This window comes from Pan troglodytes, chromosome 5, assembly GCF_028858775.2.
Source record: "Pan troglodytes isolate AG18354 chromosome 5, NHGRI_mPanTro3-v2.0_pri, whole genome shotgun sequence".
In the NCBI taxonomy this organism is placed as follows: domain Eukaryota; kingdom Metazoa; phylum Chordata; class Mammalia; order Primates; family Hominidae; genus Pan; species Pan troglodytes.
In genome coordinates this window covers 13918694-13936250 of record NC_072403.2, presented here as the reverse complement: position 1 = coordinate 13936250, position 17557 = coordinate 13918694, and the positions used below count along the sequence as shown (strand labels likewise).

Here is a 17557-nt window from a genome sequence, read left to right as displayed (position 1 = left end):
TCAAACACCAGTGTGTTATGGAAGAAAGACCTCAGAGCTCTAGAAGTGTGATAACTGATTTAAGAATCTGCTTGTGCCACTAGCTGATTGTTTGATCTTGGATAAGTCACTCAACATCCCTGGGGCTCTATTGCTGCCTCTATGAAATGGGAAGGGAGGAGTTTAGGTGAATTTACATGATCCCTCCATACTCTAAAACCTATGGAATTAAGGAATAATATTTATTCCCTACCATCCTGTCAAAACCTGTGATAACGACATGCTAACAAATAATGCCGCAAATATATTCTCTAATGAGACAGAAAAATTGTACACTTTATTTATATGAAATTTATTTTGTGTGCTGCTATGCCCCCAGCATACTACCATGAATGAACAAGTATTTGTGATAATAAAATATTTATAAATGGGGATTTGCTTTTGTTTATGGCAGACTAGTCAATTTAAACCAACCTCCCTCAGAGAACAAATTTTTTTAAAAATTTGGTCGGATACATTGGAGTCCTAAGAAATTAGTGAATAATTATAGTACTGAGATCTGGGAAAAGAAAGAAGTACAGACAGGTGAGCATTTGGGCCCACTGTTTCCTTAGGGACCTCTGCATGTTCCATTAGAGGTAGCTGAGAGTCTGATAAGCTTAGCAGAGTTTTTGACAAACTCAGTGGATTAGGGAACAAAAAACTGAGTTTGGGGTCTGATACAGCAATTGTCTGGTAAACTTCCCAAAACTTCGGATTGAGACCCTGAAAGGCTATATAGCATGGGAGTAAATGTGTATGGAAATAGACCGTTCCTCACAGACACTGCAATTCAGCTGCGAATCACCTCAATCCCTGGTGGGATCAAGATAATTGAGATGGGTAATATCCCTAGATGTCTATAAAGAGCAAATTTATATTCCTCTTTGGAGAAATATATTAATAACATTGTCCTAGCCCTTAAATTCTCTCTCATTTTTTATGTGTAATGTCCAGAATTCAGGCAGTCATTATTATGTACATAAGGAGTCAAGACAATATGACTGAATACCAAGAGAAATGATAGACAATAGAAATGGACTCACAGGGGATCCTGCCATATCTCAGTAATGTCATTCTCTTATACAGATTTTAAAGTAACACTGATTAATATATTTAAAGAAATAAATGACAAGATTGGCAACTTAAGCAGAGAACTAGAAATGCTATAAAAGAACAAAGTTCTACAACTAAAAATTATGATAAAAGAAAAACTCAATGGATAAGATTTATGGCAGATTAGAGACAGCTAAAGAGAGAAGGAGTAGAGTAGGAAAATCTGAAGAAAATATCTAGAATGAAGCATAGAAAAATAAAAGTTTAGAAAATACATAAAAGAGGCTGGGCGTGGTGACTCATGCCTGTAATCCCAGCACTTTGGGAGGCTGAGGTGGGTGGATCACTGAAGGTTGGAATTTGAGACCAGCCTAGCCAACATGGTGAAACCCTGTCTCTACTGAAAATACAAAAATTAGCCAGGCGTGGTGGCAGGCACCTGTAATCTCAGCTACTCTGGAGGCTGAGGCAGGAAAATCGCTAGAACCTGGGAGGCAGAGGTTGCAGTGAGCCAAGATTGCTCCATGGCACTCTAGCCTACGCGACAGAGCAAGGCTCCATCTCAAAACAAAAAACAAAAAACAAAAAACAGACAGGAAGAAAACAAAGAAAATACATAAAAAAGAAAAGATAGGGAATACAGTGAAAGAATGTAACATTTAGTCCTGGAAGGAAAGGAGAGAGAAAATGAGACAGAAGCAACATTTCAAGGGATAATGGCTGAGAATTTTTCAAAATTGATGAAAGACTTAAAGTCATAGTTTTAAGAGTCATTGTAATCCTCAAGTAAGATAAATAAAAACAAAAATGATAGTAAAATTCTGCTGAAAGGCAAACAGAAAATTTAAAGCAAACAAAGTGAGGTGGTAGGTGAGGAGAGATTATCCTCAAAGAATGAATCATAAGACTGACAGCTAACTTCTTTACAGAAATAATAGAAGACAGAAGAATAAAATCTTTGAATTTTGGAATTCTATCCCTAGCAAAAAGAACTATCAAGATTGACAAGGAAACAAAGGCATTTTCAGGTAAACAACAACTGAGAGAATTTACCAGAGGCATCCTTGTAATAAAGGGAACACCAAAGAACATTCTCAGGCAAGAGAAAAGTGACTCTAATTTTTTAGAGATGGGGGATGAAATGGAGAGCGAGAGAAATGGGGTAAATAAATGAGTAAATCCAAATGAATGTTGTTCTTCAAAAAATGATATTAATGCTATGCTTTGGAGTTTAAAAACATAATTGTTTAAAGTCTCAACAAAAATGAGGGATCTAAACAAAATTAAAGTATTATAAAGTCCTTTGCATTTTGAAGTAAAAGTGTTAATGATGTTAGCTTCGTTTTTTAAAATTAATTTTTTTTTTTTTGAGTAGGAGTCTTGCTCTGTTGCCCAGGCTGGAGTGCAGTGGTCTGATCTCGGCTCACTGCAACCTCTGCCTCCCAGATTCAAGCGATCCACCTGCCTCAACCTCCAAGTAGCTGGGATTACAGCCGCCTGCCACCACACCTGGCTAATTTTGGGGTTTTCAGTAGAGATGGGTTTCACCATGTTGGCCAGGCTGGTCTCAAATTCCTGGACTCAAGTGATCTGCCCACCTTGGCCTCCCAAAGGGCTGGGATTACAGGCATGAGCCACCGTGCCTGGCCTGAATGCTGTAATTTCTGTAACTAAAAAGTAATTAAAGATTGTAAAATGCCAAATTAACGGGAGAAAATTATTTTAAAATACCAAGTTAATTCAAAAAGAAAGCAAAATGGAAGGAGGGAGGAGGTACGGGAGAAGGAACTAGAATAGGCAAGAGAAGCATGAAGCCTAGGAGGATGTAAACCCCAATATATCAAGACATATGTTAACTACATAGCAACTAAATGCTTTTATTAAAATATTAATAGCTGGATTTATTTATTTTAATTTTTTTTTTTGAGATGGAGTTTCACGCTTGTTGCCCAGGCTAGAGTGCAACGGCATGATGTCTGCTTACCACAACCTCCGCCCTCTGGGTTCAAGCGATTCTCCTGCCGCAGCCTCCCAAGTAGTTGGGATTACAGGCATGTGCCACCACGCCCAGCTAATTTTGTATTTTTAGTAGAGATGGGGTTTCTCCGTGTTGGTCAGGCTGGTCTCGAACTCCCAACCTCAGGTGATCTGTCTGCCTTGACCTCCCAAAGTTCTGGGATTACAGGCATGAGCCACTGTGCCCAGCCTGAATTTATTTTTAAAACAATTTTATGCTTTAGAAGAGACACATTTAAATTTTGAGAACACAGAAAGATGGAAAGTAAATGAATGGAAAAGATACAGTGTACAAACACTGATGAAAATAAAACTGGTGTAATTTAATATCACACCACAAAGATTAATATCAGAGAAAGTTCACTGAGGTAACAGGTATTCCTAGATATAAAAAGAGATACTTCATAATAATTAAATATTTACTTCAACAATAAGGTATAAGAATTCTAAATTTTCAGCAAATAACATAGCTTCCTCAATAATTGATAGAAAAAGCACTTTAAATATAGAAGCTTTGAACAAGACAATTAACAAGCTTAATTCAAATTGGCATATACAGAACAGTGTACTTACTATTACATAATGTTCATAATGCAAATAATTTTTAAGTACACAGGAATATGTGTAAAACGTGATCCCATACTGGGCCATAAAACAAGACTCAACTAATTTCAAAATGTTAAGATTATACAGAGTATGTTCTGATGACAGTAGAATTAAGCTAGAAATCATTAAGTAAAATATTACTAGAAATAACTCAAATATACCTCTACATAAGTCCTGGGCCAAGGAGAAATCACAGTGGAGGTTAGAAGATATTGCAAACTGAAAAAGGATTACAGTATGACATTGAAATTTTGAGGATGCAACTAAATCCATGCTTCAAGGAAAATGTATGATTTTAAATAAACTTTAAGAATGTTTTAACTGTACATTTAAATTTACAAAAAATTACAAAAATAAGTTTAAAATTTAAATTTACCAAAAATAAATTTGGAAAGGAAATGCTTTAGGGAAAAACAGCAAAGTAAACCTAAAGAAAGTAGAAGAAAAGGATAAATAGATGAAAGAAATTAATAAAAATAGAGAGGACTCACAAAGCCAAAAGTGGTTTCTTTGAAAAGACTAATAACATTGACAAGCTCCTGGTAAGACTGGTGCAGGAAAAAGTGATGGCATAAATAACCAGTATCAAGAATGTGGAAGGGAACATACTTCAGATCCTACAGATCTTACAATGAGAATCTTAATTATCATAAAGATAGTAAGATTTTAGACACAACTCTATGCCGGTAAATGTGAAAATGTAGAGAAATGGACAAATTCCTAGAAAAATAAAACTTAACAAAACTAAGTGAAAGAAATGGAAAATCTAAATAGTACTATAATTATTAAACTAAATATGTAATTAAAGGTCTGTCCATAAAGAAGACTCCAAGATTAAATGATTTTACCAGTGAATTCTTTCGAACATTTAAAAGAAAAATAATGGTAATTATATTGATTATTGCTGCAAAACACAGTATCCCAAAACTTAGTAACTTTAAACAACATTTATTATCTCACAGTTTCTATGGGTCAGGAATCCAGGTGTGGCCTACCCAGATGACTCTAGTCCAAGGTTTTTCCACAGGGAAGCTCTTGGCTGGGGCTGCAGTCTTATCTGAAAGTTTGATTGGTAAAGTGTGTACTTCCAAGCTCACTTATGTTGTTGTTGACAGGCTTCAGTTTTTCACAGGCTGTTGACTGAAGGTGTTACTTCTTCCTTTGCTGTTGGCCAGAGACCTTACTCAGTTTCTTACCATGTGGGTCTCTCCATAAGGCTGTTCACAACATGACAGATGGCTTCCTCAGACTGAGCAAGGGATGGTGAGCACTGAAGACTGAAGCTACAGTCTTTTTGTACCCTAATCTTGAAGGTGACATCCCATCATCCCTGATAGATTATATTCTTAGAAATGAGTCACTAAATCTGGCCCACACTAAAGGGGGGTTATTACACAAGGGCATGAATACCAGGATAATAGAATTTTTGGGATATGATCTTAGAGACTGCCTACCATAGTAATCTTACACGAATTATTCCAGAGATTAAAAGAAAAAATACATCCCAGTTTGGGGTTGTATTATTATGGGACCAGAATAAGTTAGCATCAGATTATGACAATTGTATTACTAGAAAGAAAAATTATAGACAATGCCATTATGAACATAGATGCAAAAACTGAACAAAATATTAAAAAACAATGTAGTAATGCATCAAGAAAAGAATAATACATCACAAATAAATTTGGATTATTTTATGAGTCCAAGATTGGATTGCCATTTGAAAATCAAATAAAAAGCCAGAAAGCCTAATAGAAATTATGAGCAACACAGATTTGAACAGGAAACTCATAAAAGAGAGTATCTAAATGGCCAATAAAAATGTTAAAAAGTTCTCAAGCTCACTAATCATGGGGAAAACAGATTAAAACCACAATGTAATACTATTACACAGACATACACACATACCACACATGCCAGAGTGTCTATAATTTAAAAGACTGATAATATCAAGTGTTGGTCAAAATCCACAGCAATGGAAACATACATAGTACAGTTGGGAGTATAAACTGGCATAACATTTTGAAGAAAATGTTTTGCATTATCTACTAAAGCTGAACAGAGCTGTGCCCAAAGACCTGGAAAATTCATTTCTAACAGAAATTGTGTCCATGTATATTATAAAACACATATAAGACTTTATAAGAGCATAATATGTAAAAGCCTCAAATTGGAAATAAGTATCCAACAGGAGTCGAGTAGATAAATTGTGGTGTATTCATCCAATGGAATACTATACAGCCTCCCAAAATGAACTAACTCAGCTGCCTACGATAATATATAGATAGATAGATAGATAGATAGATAGATAGATAATATATAACATAATATTGAGTGAAAGAAGTTGAATGTAAAATTAAATATACTATATGGTTTCCTTTATATAATGCTTAAAACAGTAAAACTAATAACTGGTAGTGGTAGAAGACAAAATAGCAGCTACCTTTAAGAGACGGAAGCATGCAGGGATTGGAAGATGGGTCAAGGTGGCGCTTCTGGGGTGCTGCTAATTTTCTAACTCTTGACGTGGGTGATAGTTACACAGGTATATTCTCTCTGGATAATTCATTGAGCTGTGCACTTTTTAAAACTATGATTATGTTTATCCAAACCAGTGTTTAATATTTACTGAACTCTATGTTAAATGCTAGAATTAGAAAAATGAATCAGAAACAGTGCTTGGCTTCCAAGAATTCTGAGTCTAACTGTGGACAATGACTTATAGACAATTCACTAACATATTACGAGTGCTATCAAGGATTAATATACAGAATAAGATTAGGACCAGTCCTGCCTCGTGGGATCAGGGATTGTTTTTTTTTAAGGAGTCGACCTGTGAATTGGTCTCATGATTTGCCATTGTGAAAGTTGTCAGGATCAAAATGGAGTCATTTGTGTTAAAAGCCCTGACAAATAGAGCTGAGGAAGGCCATGAATGCAGGGCACTCATGCATGAATGCCTGATAACAAGAACTACCACAAAAGACTTTGCAAAAACCACAACCTTGTACAAAGGCCCTTGCAACCCTAACACACACAAAAACACTTCTGTGAAGACGTCTGCCTAGCAACTGCCTGTCTAGCCTCAGACTGGCACCATCCTTGCTATTAATCCTTGTAGCCATGGATAATTATCTCAAAACAATTATGTAATCCTCATTTTCCTTTAAAAGCCTTTTAAATTAATCTCCCTGAATTCGCACACACTTGACTATGGCGTGCATATTCCCATTACAACGCCCTATTCCCAAATAAACATAATTGTCTTTTAGAGAGTCTCTCTCTCTCTGTTTGTTCTTTGGATTGGCACCTTTCAACAAGTGAAAAAGAGGGAGAGGGATGTTGTATTAGTCTGTTCTCGCATTGCTGTAAAGAAATACCTGAGACTGGGTAATTGATCAAGAAAAGAGGCTTAATTGGCCCACAGTTGCACAGAGCATGATGCTGGCATCCACTCAGCTTCTGGGGAAGCCTCAGGAAACTTACGATTATGGCAGAAGGCAAAGCGGGAGCAGGCATGTCTTACATGGCCAGAACAGGAGCAAGAGAGAGAAGGGGGAGGTGCCACACACTTTTAAACAACCAGATCTCATGAGCACTCACTATTGCAACAAAAGCACTAAGGGCCCTGTGGTGTTAAACCATGAGAAACCACCCCCATGATCCAATCACCTCCTGCCAGGCCCTACCTCCAGCATTGGGGATTACATTTCAACATGAGATTTGAGTGGGGACATGGAGCCAAACCATATCAGATGTTCTACGTAGAAAGTGCATGAAATGAACAAAGCTTAAAAATGCAGGCATATCCACTCAGCCACTCAAAAGATAATGAGAAAACTCAATACTTTACAAATTTTGCATCAGTGCTAAAGACTGCTGAGAGGAGGGTCTGCCTCCAGTGGACATGGGTAAAAATAGAATCAGCAGAAGTTTTCCTTTTTAATCCTAAACTCCATGCCTAGTGCTATGGTCTGAATATTTGCATCCCTTTTTCTGCAATATGTGGATAGGTTTGTTTTGACATGTTGGTAATTTAAATCCCCTGAAGAGAGGGACCTCATCAGAGTGTGAGTCTTACCTCGATCAAAGTCATGTTCACTGGCTGTCATACACATACTTTCAGCAAGTTTTTGGCTGGCTAAGGTAAGGTTTAGCTAGATTCTTTAGGCTTGGGTAAGGACTGCATGCTTTGATTGTAGCAGTTTTGTCATTAGTCTCTTGGTCACATGTTGCATTCACATGTTGAAATCCTAAGCCCCTGGCCAGGAGAGGTGGCTCACACCTGTAATCCCAGCACTTTGGGAGGCCAACATGGGTGGATCACCTGAGGTCAGGAGTTCGAGACTAGCCTGCCCAACATGGTGAAACCCTGTCTCTACTGAAAATACAAAAATTAGCCGGGCATGATGGTGCATGGCTGTAGACCTAGCTACTTGGGAGGCTGAGACAGGAGAATCGCTTAAACACAGGAGGCGGAGGTTGCAGTGAGCTGAGTTCGCACCACTGCACTGCAGCCTGGCCAACAGAATGAGACTCCATCTCAAAAAAAAAAAAAAAAAAAAAAAAAAGAAAAGGAAAGAAAAACCCTAAGCCCCAAGGTGACAGTATGAGGAGGTAGGGCCTTTGGAAGATAATTAGATTACAAGGGTGGAGACCTCATGAATGGGATTAATGCCCTTATAAAAGAGAGCTGCCTTCCCCCTTCCACCACATGAGGACACAGTGAGAAGGTGCCATCTGTAAACCAGAAAGCAGCCCTCACCAGATACCAAATCTGCCAGGGCCTTGATCTTGGACTTCCCAGCCTCCAGAACTGTAAGCAATAAATTTCTGTTTTCTATAAGCCACCCAAATCATAGTATCCTGTCATAGCAGCTTAAATTGACTAAGACACCTGGATCTTAACTTCTTTAGAGTGGATTTATTTTGCATTCTGTAGTAGCTAAGCACTAACAGAAGTAAATATTTAAATTACAAAATTGTGCATATCTTTAGGGGAAAAAGTGAGCACTTCTGTGTCCCCGTTTACACTCTGCTCTCCAGATGCTGATGACGCTTCCCAAAGCACAGCAAGAAACACGCCTACTCCATGGCTTTCTGAGTTTCTGTCTGCTCACACTGCTGATGCCAGCACTGCCATCCCCACTTGCAAGCTGGGACATCCCCTAGATAACTCTCCAAGTGAGCGGATGGTAAACTGACGTTGAGGGGAGACACTGCGGTCCTATTTTGTGCGTGCCTCTGCTGTCACATTTAACACAGGGCTGTGTAGTCATCTATTGAGGTGTCTGTCTCTCTGACTAGACTAAGGCTTGTGGTGAGGACCATCTATTCATGTTGTCCTGTTTGCCAAGCACAGTGGGAGGCAAAGGGATGCCCCACGGGTGCTTAACAGGCATTTGCTGAAATAAAGTGCAGGTGGAAAGTGGCCCTAATAGTGCAGCTGTGGCATCAGTGAAGCTGATCGTTAGTTCCATGAGGGAGTGGACTGACAAGAGGAGCATTTGTCATCCACATGAAAACACCTTTTAAGCATGAAAGTGGGTGTCACTAATACATACAGTAGGACAAAACCAGGATTTTCTGGAGGAAACAGAGGTACAGTCACCTTCTTATGACTGTCAACACAGGATTATTACAAGGTGTCTGTGAGTCACCCTAGGAAGTCCTGTGTCCCTTGCGTTCCATCCAGAGCAAGCTTAGGGAACACTCTTGTGCATTTGGGATCTCTGGAAGCAAAGGTTGCCCTGGGACTAGAGTTGGCTTCCTCCACCTGCATTTCCCCAAGAATCCTAATGGCGACACACTGTGTTTTCAACAGTTGAGCTCCCGCCTCATGTGGAATCTGTGGGTTCCTGCTTAATCACCAGAGTGAGGTGTTGGTGCACCTGGTGTGAGCCATCACAGTGACCCACGCAGGTGCTGAGAGGCAGGGCTTTGCTGCTGCTTGGTTGCTGTGGCCAGTGTTTACTTGACAGCACCACGCTGTGCTTGCAGGGAACACATGTGTGGTACAGCATGCTCTCCCTCTGCCCTGGTCTTCTGCTTCAGAGACAGGACCTTCCCCAGAGCAGGGTTTCCATCCTGCTTCTCTGTCTACATTAGGGGGAAGCTTGCTGTTTTTTATCTCACTCCGGGAACTGCCGAGCCACCGTCGGGGTGGTTTCCCTGATGGCATGGGGATAAGTTCAGGAGACAATAAACGTCTTGGTAGACAGAAGACTTGCTAAAATATGTAGTCTGACAAAAAGGGAGATGAATGACAAAGATATAAATTTGCAATGAAAGAAAACAGTACCCCCAGCACCAAAAAATACTTTCCATGCTATGTAAGTTATGCATAAACACTACAGCCGATTCACATTTGATAAACTATTAACTTCCCCATTTCTTTGATAGGAAGGCTGTGGAGTGAGATAAAGCAGGATTGCACTATGGAGGACAAACATCTCGGCATCCAGTACACTTCAAAATGTTTCTTTTTTTTGTTTTCAAGACTGGCTGCTATTTCCTCCATGCCTCTTGTTTATTAGCGTGTTGACTCATCTAGAGCCCAGCGCCTTGTTCCACACCAGAGAGATGGACTTGTGCCTCTGCCAAGTGGCGTCGGCTCGAGAGATAACAGCCAGCGACAACAATGGTCTTCCTCAGTCCCTCGGCCAAAAAAACCTTTGGCACACTGGGCTGAGAATAACTTATCATCAGTGCCCTGGAAGGCTCTGAAGTTCTGGGAGCACGGAGTGGTTGTTTGCCAGACAGAGATAACAGGCAGGATGCCGCAGAGAGCCAGACGTGCTCCGAACTCGGGCCCCACCTGGCAGACGCAGAAAAGGAAAAAGGGATGAAGCAGCCAATTAGCACATGGTTTCCTGGTTGCCCAGTCCATGCTGTCAACACCATCCAACATTCTGAGGTTTGCCAAAAGGATCTCGTTTACTCCTGGGTCACGTAAAGAGTACTTAACTTTTCCCCCCACTCCTTGCCGTCATCTTAACAGTACTTAACTTTTTTTAAAAAACTAATGCAATCAACTCATCTTGAAGAGTTTGCTCACTTTCCATTGCTCTTGGGAAAAAAAATGCATGATTATCTGACAGGATGAGGGTTTGATTGTCACATAAATCATTCTCTCGATGGTTGACACATCCTTGACTGTCAAAGGATGGCGTTGATAACCTAGAGAGGCAATTGAGAATAGCCTAGGACTGGACCTGCTTGTTTTGAGCTGCCTAAAGAGCCTCTGAAACTAGTGTTAACTGTTCCACTCACTAACCTTGCCTTTATGAGGTAGGAGGTGGGGCTCAACTCTGGAGACGGGGCTCAGACACTGGACCAAATTAAGGACTAGCTAAAACAGGACCAGGGTGGAAGCAGCTTTCCGTAAGGCGTGCCCACCAGTGTGCCATGTCAGTTTACCATTGCCATGTCAACACCCGGGCATTATCGCTCCTTTCCATGGCAATGATCTGATGACCCAAAAGTTACTACCCCTTTCCTAGAAATTTCTGCATAAACCATCCCTTAGTCTGTATATAATTAAAAGTGGGTATAAATACGACTGCAAAGCTGCCGTGAGCTGCTCCTCTCTGCTTATGGGGTTGCCCAGATCTGCAGGAGCAGTCATGGAGGTATAACACTGCTGCTTCAGTTAAGCTGTTTTTGTCTACCTCCAGCAGGCCCTTGAATTCTGTCCTGGGCAAAGCCAAGAACCCTCGTGGGCTAAGTCCCACTTTGGGGCTCACCTGCCCTGCACCATTCAGATGTAGAGATGGCTACACTGCTTTGCAGGCTTCTTTAGCCCAAGTCATTAGATGCACAGGTAGCCATCACCTTTGAAAGATTCTGTTGTAAACTTGTGATAAAAATGCCTTTCATGGTCTCATAGACATTTTTTATAATAACTAAAATAGTGATTGTTTTCATTACAAGCTCAGTATTGTACTATAAATCACTTAACTGCTGAAGTACAATGTAAGTCCTGAATGGCAATGTCAGTGTTATTAACCATTATTAACTCAAGGACAGTGGGGAGTAAGGAAGATGAGTTCTGTTTCATCATTTTCCAAAGTCACAGAGCTTGTTCTTCAACAGTGACTCAAAGCAAATGCCATAGCCTGCTTTGTTATAAGAATTTTGATACATAGTTAATATTTACATAATGACTTACAATTCAACATGAAAGCTCCCATGTCAGTACTAAGTAACTTAATTACACCATGTATAAATACAGTACTGTCGGCCCTCCCTACCCTTAGGCTTCCCATCTGCAGATTCAACCAACTGTGGATCAAAAATATTCAGAAAAGGCCAGGCGCAGTGGCTCATGCCTGTAATCCCAGCACTTTGGGAGGCCGAGGTGAGCGAATCACGAGGTCAGGAGTTCAAGACCAACCTGGCCTACACGGTGAAACCTTGTCTTACTAAAAATACAAAAATTAGCCTGGCATGGTGATGCGTGCCTGTAATCCCAGCTACTTGGGAGGCTGAGGCAGGAGAATTTCTTGAACCCGGGAGGTGGAGGTTGCAGTAAGCTGAGATTGCGCCATTGCATTCCAGCCTGGGCGACAGAGCAAGACTCTGTCTGGAGAAGAAAAAAAATTTCAGAAAAAAAAATTAAAAATAACAATACAACAACAAATAATAACATATAAGAATCAATGCAGCATAACAACTATTTGCATAGCATTTAGATTGTAGTAAGTATTAGAAGTAATCTAGAGATTTTTAATGGATATCAGGAGGATGTGCATAGATTTTATGCAAATACGGTGCCATTTTCTCTAAGGGATTTGAACATCCACAGATTTTGGTATCCACTGGAGGTCCTGGAACCAATCCCCCACCGATACCAAGGGACGGCTGTATATTTTTTCCCTGGACCTAACACCTACTCACTTTTGGACAGCACTATAAAATAATCAGCATCAGCTCCAGAAGTATTTATCAGGCATCTATCATGGTATTGTATTAATTAGGTCACCTACTGAAAGGCAGAATGTTCTTCACTTCAGATTTTACAACACCCTTTTTTCATAATATGTGGATAGGTTTGTTTTTAAATGTTGGTGACTTAAACCTCCTGAAGAGAGGGACCTCATCAGAGTGGAAGTCTTACTTCGATCAAAGCCCGATCATACAACCTATTTTCAGCATGTTTCTAGCAAGTTAAGGCGAAGCTTAGCTAGATTGCTTAGGCTTGGGTAAGGACCGCACACTTTGCTTGTAGCGTTCTTAGTCTCTTGGTCTAAGTGAGGCTGTGATTCACCGTCTGAACTCAATAGCGCCGTTTCTTGCACTGGGTGGTTTGCTAAATTCACATAGATAACCCAGAGAAAGTTCCAGATCAGAAAGAGAGAAGATTGACTTACTTGTTATGAGGGGATTTTCATTCACAGAGCCATAAAAATGTAATCATGAATTTTGTGGATACTGCTTCCTTTGGGCCAGCCATCTAGGGTACAGATGGGACATGATGCCGTTGTCTAGAAGCCCTAGGGTTGCAGGTGGCTGCTGGCAAAGCAACCCACCATCCGTCCCTTGCTGCATCAGGATCAGGGGCCGTTCCATGAGCTGCTGCCCTGAGAGGCCTCGGTGTTTCTGTTCTTTGCCACCAGCTTCTGCATGTGAATCACTCTGAGTATTTACATCCTTTGACATTATTCCTGTTTCCCCCTATTTTCATGTCCATTAAGCTGATACTGTATAGGCTTGACGACAGTGTCTTTTTCTCAGTGATTTTCTCCACACAGTAAAATGGTGCCCAATGGGAGAATAAAGTCTCCTTGCTCCATAGAAGGCCTGCACTTTACATGTATATATGAGAAAAAGCTGGTTTCTGTTAGTCTATAATGTATTAAGATGTGGTTAGTGAAAAACTGCCTTCCAAAATTCAGTTAAGATAGAAAATTAAGTATTTTTAAAAATTTTTCAGACTGCTTATTGTAGAATGAAATTGGCCCTTGTCTTATCTCAGCCACTTTATCCCCAATCTGGACATTTTATTATAAATACAGTTCTGCTTTCAGACCATCATATTTTTGGAAAAGAAAATTGTGTAAGATAAAAGTGATTACATTCAACACATTTAAGGTAAATCATCTGAAAGTTAAAAAGAAGTAAAGACAATCTGAATTCCTACCATATTACTGTATTTTCTGAAATATAAGGTGCACTCAATTTTTTTACATGCTCCCTTTGCTGAAGCGGAATAATATCTTACAGTGGATATTTATACTCCATTGTATAAATATCCCTGACTTATGATGGTTCAATTTAATGATTTTTCAATTTTACAGTGGTGTGAAAGTGATATGCATTCAGTGGAAACTGTACTTCAAATTTTGAAGTTTGCTCTTTCCCTGGACTAGCAATACCATATTCTGTAGAGTATTCAGTACGGTAATCTCTCTGGATGCTGGGCAGCACCAGTGAGCTACAGCTACCAATCAGCCATGCAATCACAAGGCTAAACAACTAATACTCAACAGTGTATTGCATTGCCAGAAGATTTTTGCCCAACTGTAGGATAAGGTAAGTATTTGAACATGCTTAAGGTAGGCTACGCCAAGCTATGATGTTTGGTAGGTTAGGTGTATTAAATGCATTTTCAACATCTGGTATTTTCAACTTACTATGGGTTTATTGGGATGTAACCCCATTGTAAGTCGAGGAGCATCTGTATTTCATGAGCGAGTGTTCCTTTTCTCCCCAGCTCCCCCAAAGTCTGTCATCATCTTAAAATTAGTGACATCTTAAAATTAAAGGAATAAAGAGTTTCAAGAATTAAACAGAGATGTAATTTTTCTAGATTTCCTCAGAGCCTGTAATTTCACATATTAAAGTTTAAAGATCAGGTTTTTTTTAGTTTTGATTAAGTGGCTGTGATACATATACTTAATGTCACATACAAGAGTGATCATCCTACTCTACATTTCTTGAATAAGGTGTAAGCAAAATTATTATCCATTATAACATTTAGAATTCCTTAATTACTGACAGTTAATGACTCAGAATGGTAAGAAATAAAATATAAAATTCAATAATGTTCCCACTTGAAGGTAGGCCTCTGAAATTCCCTATATATCCTGGCAACTATTGTGTAATGCATATGTGCATATGCAAGTAATGTGTACAGGCTCTTTGCATTAGGCCATTCTTGCATTGCTATGAAGAAATAACTGATCCTGGGTAATTTTATAAAGAAAAGAAGTTTATTGGCTTATGGTTGTGCAGGCTGTACAGGAAGCGTGGTACCGGGCATCTGCTCAGCTTCTGGGGAAACTTCAGGAAGCTTACAGTGATGGTGGAAGGTGAAGGGGGAGCAGGCATCTCACATGGTAAGAGTGGGAGCTCAGGAGACCACTATACTTATGATTACAGTCTCATTATAAAGGATACAACTCAAGATCAGCCAAATGGAAGAGACTTATAGAGTAAGGTCTGGGAAGGTCCCAGATGGAGAGTGTCCATGCCCTCCTCCATGGAATCTGAGCACATCACCCTCCCAGGATATCACTGAGTTGTTCACCAACCAGGAAGCTCTACTGAGCCTCGGTGTCCAGAGATTTTACTGGGGCCTTATCATATAGACATGATTGATTAAATCATTGGCCACAAGATTGAACTCAGTCTCTACCTGTCCCCTCCTCTCCCTGGAGGTTGAACTGGCTAAGAATTCCAACACTGTAATCACACAGTTGGTCTTTCTGGTGACCAGCCCCCATCTTGAAGCTACCGAGGGGCCACCATGGATCACCTCATTAGCATAATAATTCCTGTCATTCAGGAAGTTCCAAGGGCTTTTGAAGTTCTGCCCCAGGAACAGGGAATGAAAACTAGATCTATGGTCTCCATTATACCACATTATACAGATTTTGTATAAGGTTCTTATTAGTGGCTCTAACTCTTACCTTTCTACTGGCTTACTTACAGGCTACTGCAATCTTGCAGCATATCTTGCTGTCATCTGAACTTCAGCAAATTTCAAGTTATGCTTAGTGTCATGTCCCAAATTAGCTTCCCAAGTTCCCCATGATCAATAAAAACCACTGCCCTCCTGGACATTAGAGCTCCAAGTTTTAGATTAACCCTTGACTCTCTGTTCTTATTAAGATTTTCTATAAATCTTGTCTGACTGCTGACTGCATTATTTAGATTACTTTCTAACCTTTTTGAACATACTTCTGCTTAAAAAGTGTTAAAAGTCCCAAAGCAAACAAAGCAGTTAGAATCTGGGTCATGTTAAGCTCTATATACTTCTTTACTTGTCGTTTCTCCCAGAGATTCCAGTATGTCAAGAATTTCTGGGCTAGATTATGGTTGAATTGCAAATACAAATTTAGTCATCCTCAGCCCTCCTGAATCTAAGATCACCAGTAGTAGTGTTTGAGGGAACTGCTCCCTGGGTCCTCAACAAACTGCCGCTAGATATCTTGCACAGCAGGTTTTTGCATTTAAACCTGGAGGGTGGCTGGGTAGCATGGGAGTGGCAGGGAGACTTGGCAGGCAGTAGGTGGTTGCAGGTTACAAACAAGCTGATCTCTTTTTTCCTTTTCTTTTCTTTCTTTTTTTTCTTTGTTCATCTATTCTATACATCCCTCAAAGCAACATTTCCTGGCCTACTTCTTTAGTGCATCCATTCACTCATTTGAGCCTTTGTTTATTCATTTATCCAGTCTCGAGTGCCTCTTCCAGGCCAGGTACTGTTCTAGCATCAGGACAGAGCAGTGTTTAACAAAACATGGCACCCATCCTCTGCAAAATCCCAGCCTAGAGGCTGAGGCAACAGATAAGTAAACAGATATACAAGATAACTGTAGATTGTGATAAAGGCTATAAAAACAATGTTAGGCTAAGGTGATAGAGAATGATGGGAGGTGGTGTGTAGCTTAGATCGGAAAGAAAAGGCCTCTCTGAGGAGGCAGCATTGGATCTTAAGTCAAGTTCTGAAATCAGAGAAATTGGGCCAAAATTTGTCCAGCTTGAGTTTGCTATTCACATCAGGAAAGCCTTCTGCCCTGAGAGCCCTGACATCCTTTCTGGGGGCCAGTGTGATAAGACCACATGATCAAGTTACTACATCCTCCCCTTATATGGCCCCCAGAAGCTCTTTTGGGGACACTGGTCCCCTGAGTGTCCCCAGAAGAGCTTCTGGGGGCCATACGAGTTTTCTGCTGAAGTGATAGCTCAGGACTGAGCCTTTTTGATGCTGCTCCTTTACATTCCACAGCTCAGCCTCTCACTGCCTCCCTTTCCCTCTCCCTCCCCTTCTCTCTCTCTTCCTAACTAAACCTCCCTCTGTTTATGTAGAGTGGTGAGTGAGTCTCTTTTTATGGCACACAGGTCACAGGCAGCCTGGCTGCCCTCCGTGAGGCCTTCTGCTTTCGGGCATCTTGGTGGGGAGCACACCAGCACCGCAGTGACAGTGACCTGGGAAGAATGCTGGGGGGCCAGGAGCACTCCGCAGGCATTTGCTGCTTTTTTATAAGCAGCCCCTAGGTGACTGAATGCCTTATTATTAAGTCATGCAAGGGGAAAATAATCACTTTCGGGCTGACACCAAATATGAGTATGTTCAGCACCAAAGGCAACTTGCTCAGAATAGTTTATAAACAGATTTTTTTTTAAGTCTCAACTGTGGCTTAAAGATACACTTTTGTCGTAGTCCTTAATAGTAACTCATCTGAAATACACGTACGTCCATTTCTAGTCATCTGCATTGATACATCAGAATAATGTGTTTAATCCAACTTAATTTAATAGATTATAAAATACTTGTATGCAAATGTTTTTGTCTAGAAGTTCCAAAATTTCATTCTCACTTCCTGTTCTGTTCCTTCCACTCACCTTGTGCTCACCA

The 17557-nt window shown here is 40.3% G+C and overlaps 1 long non-coding RNA gene across 1 annotated transcript in view; it reads left to right on the top strand.

Annotated features, from left to right (window-relative positions):
• LOC134810168 (uncharacterized) overlaps positions 1-12286 on the top strand; it is a 31397-nt gene extending 19111 nt beyond the window's left edge. The window contains exon 3 of the long non-coding RNA XR_010157540.1: positions 10099-12286. This is a non-coding gene — a long non-coding RNA (uncharacterized LOC134810168). The remainder of the gene's footprint in view (positions 1-10098) is intronic.
• Positions 12287-17557: the final 5271 nt, after the last annotated feature.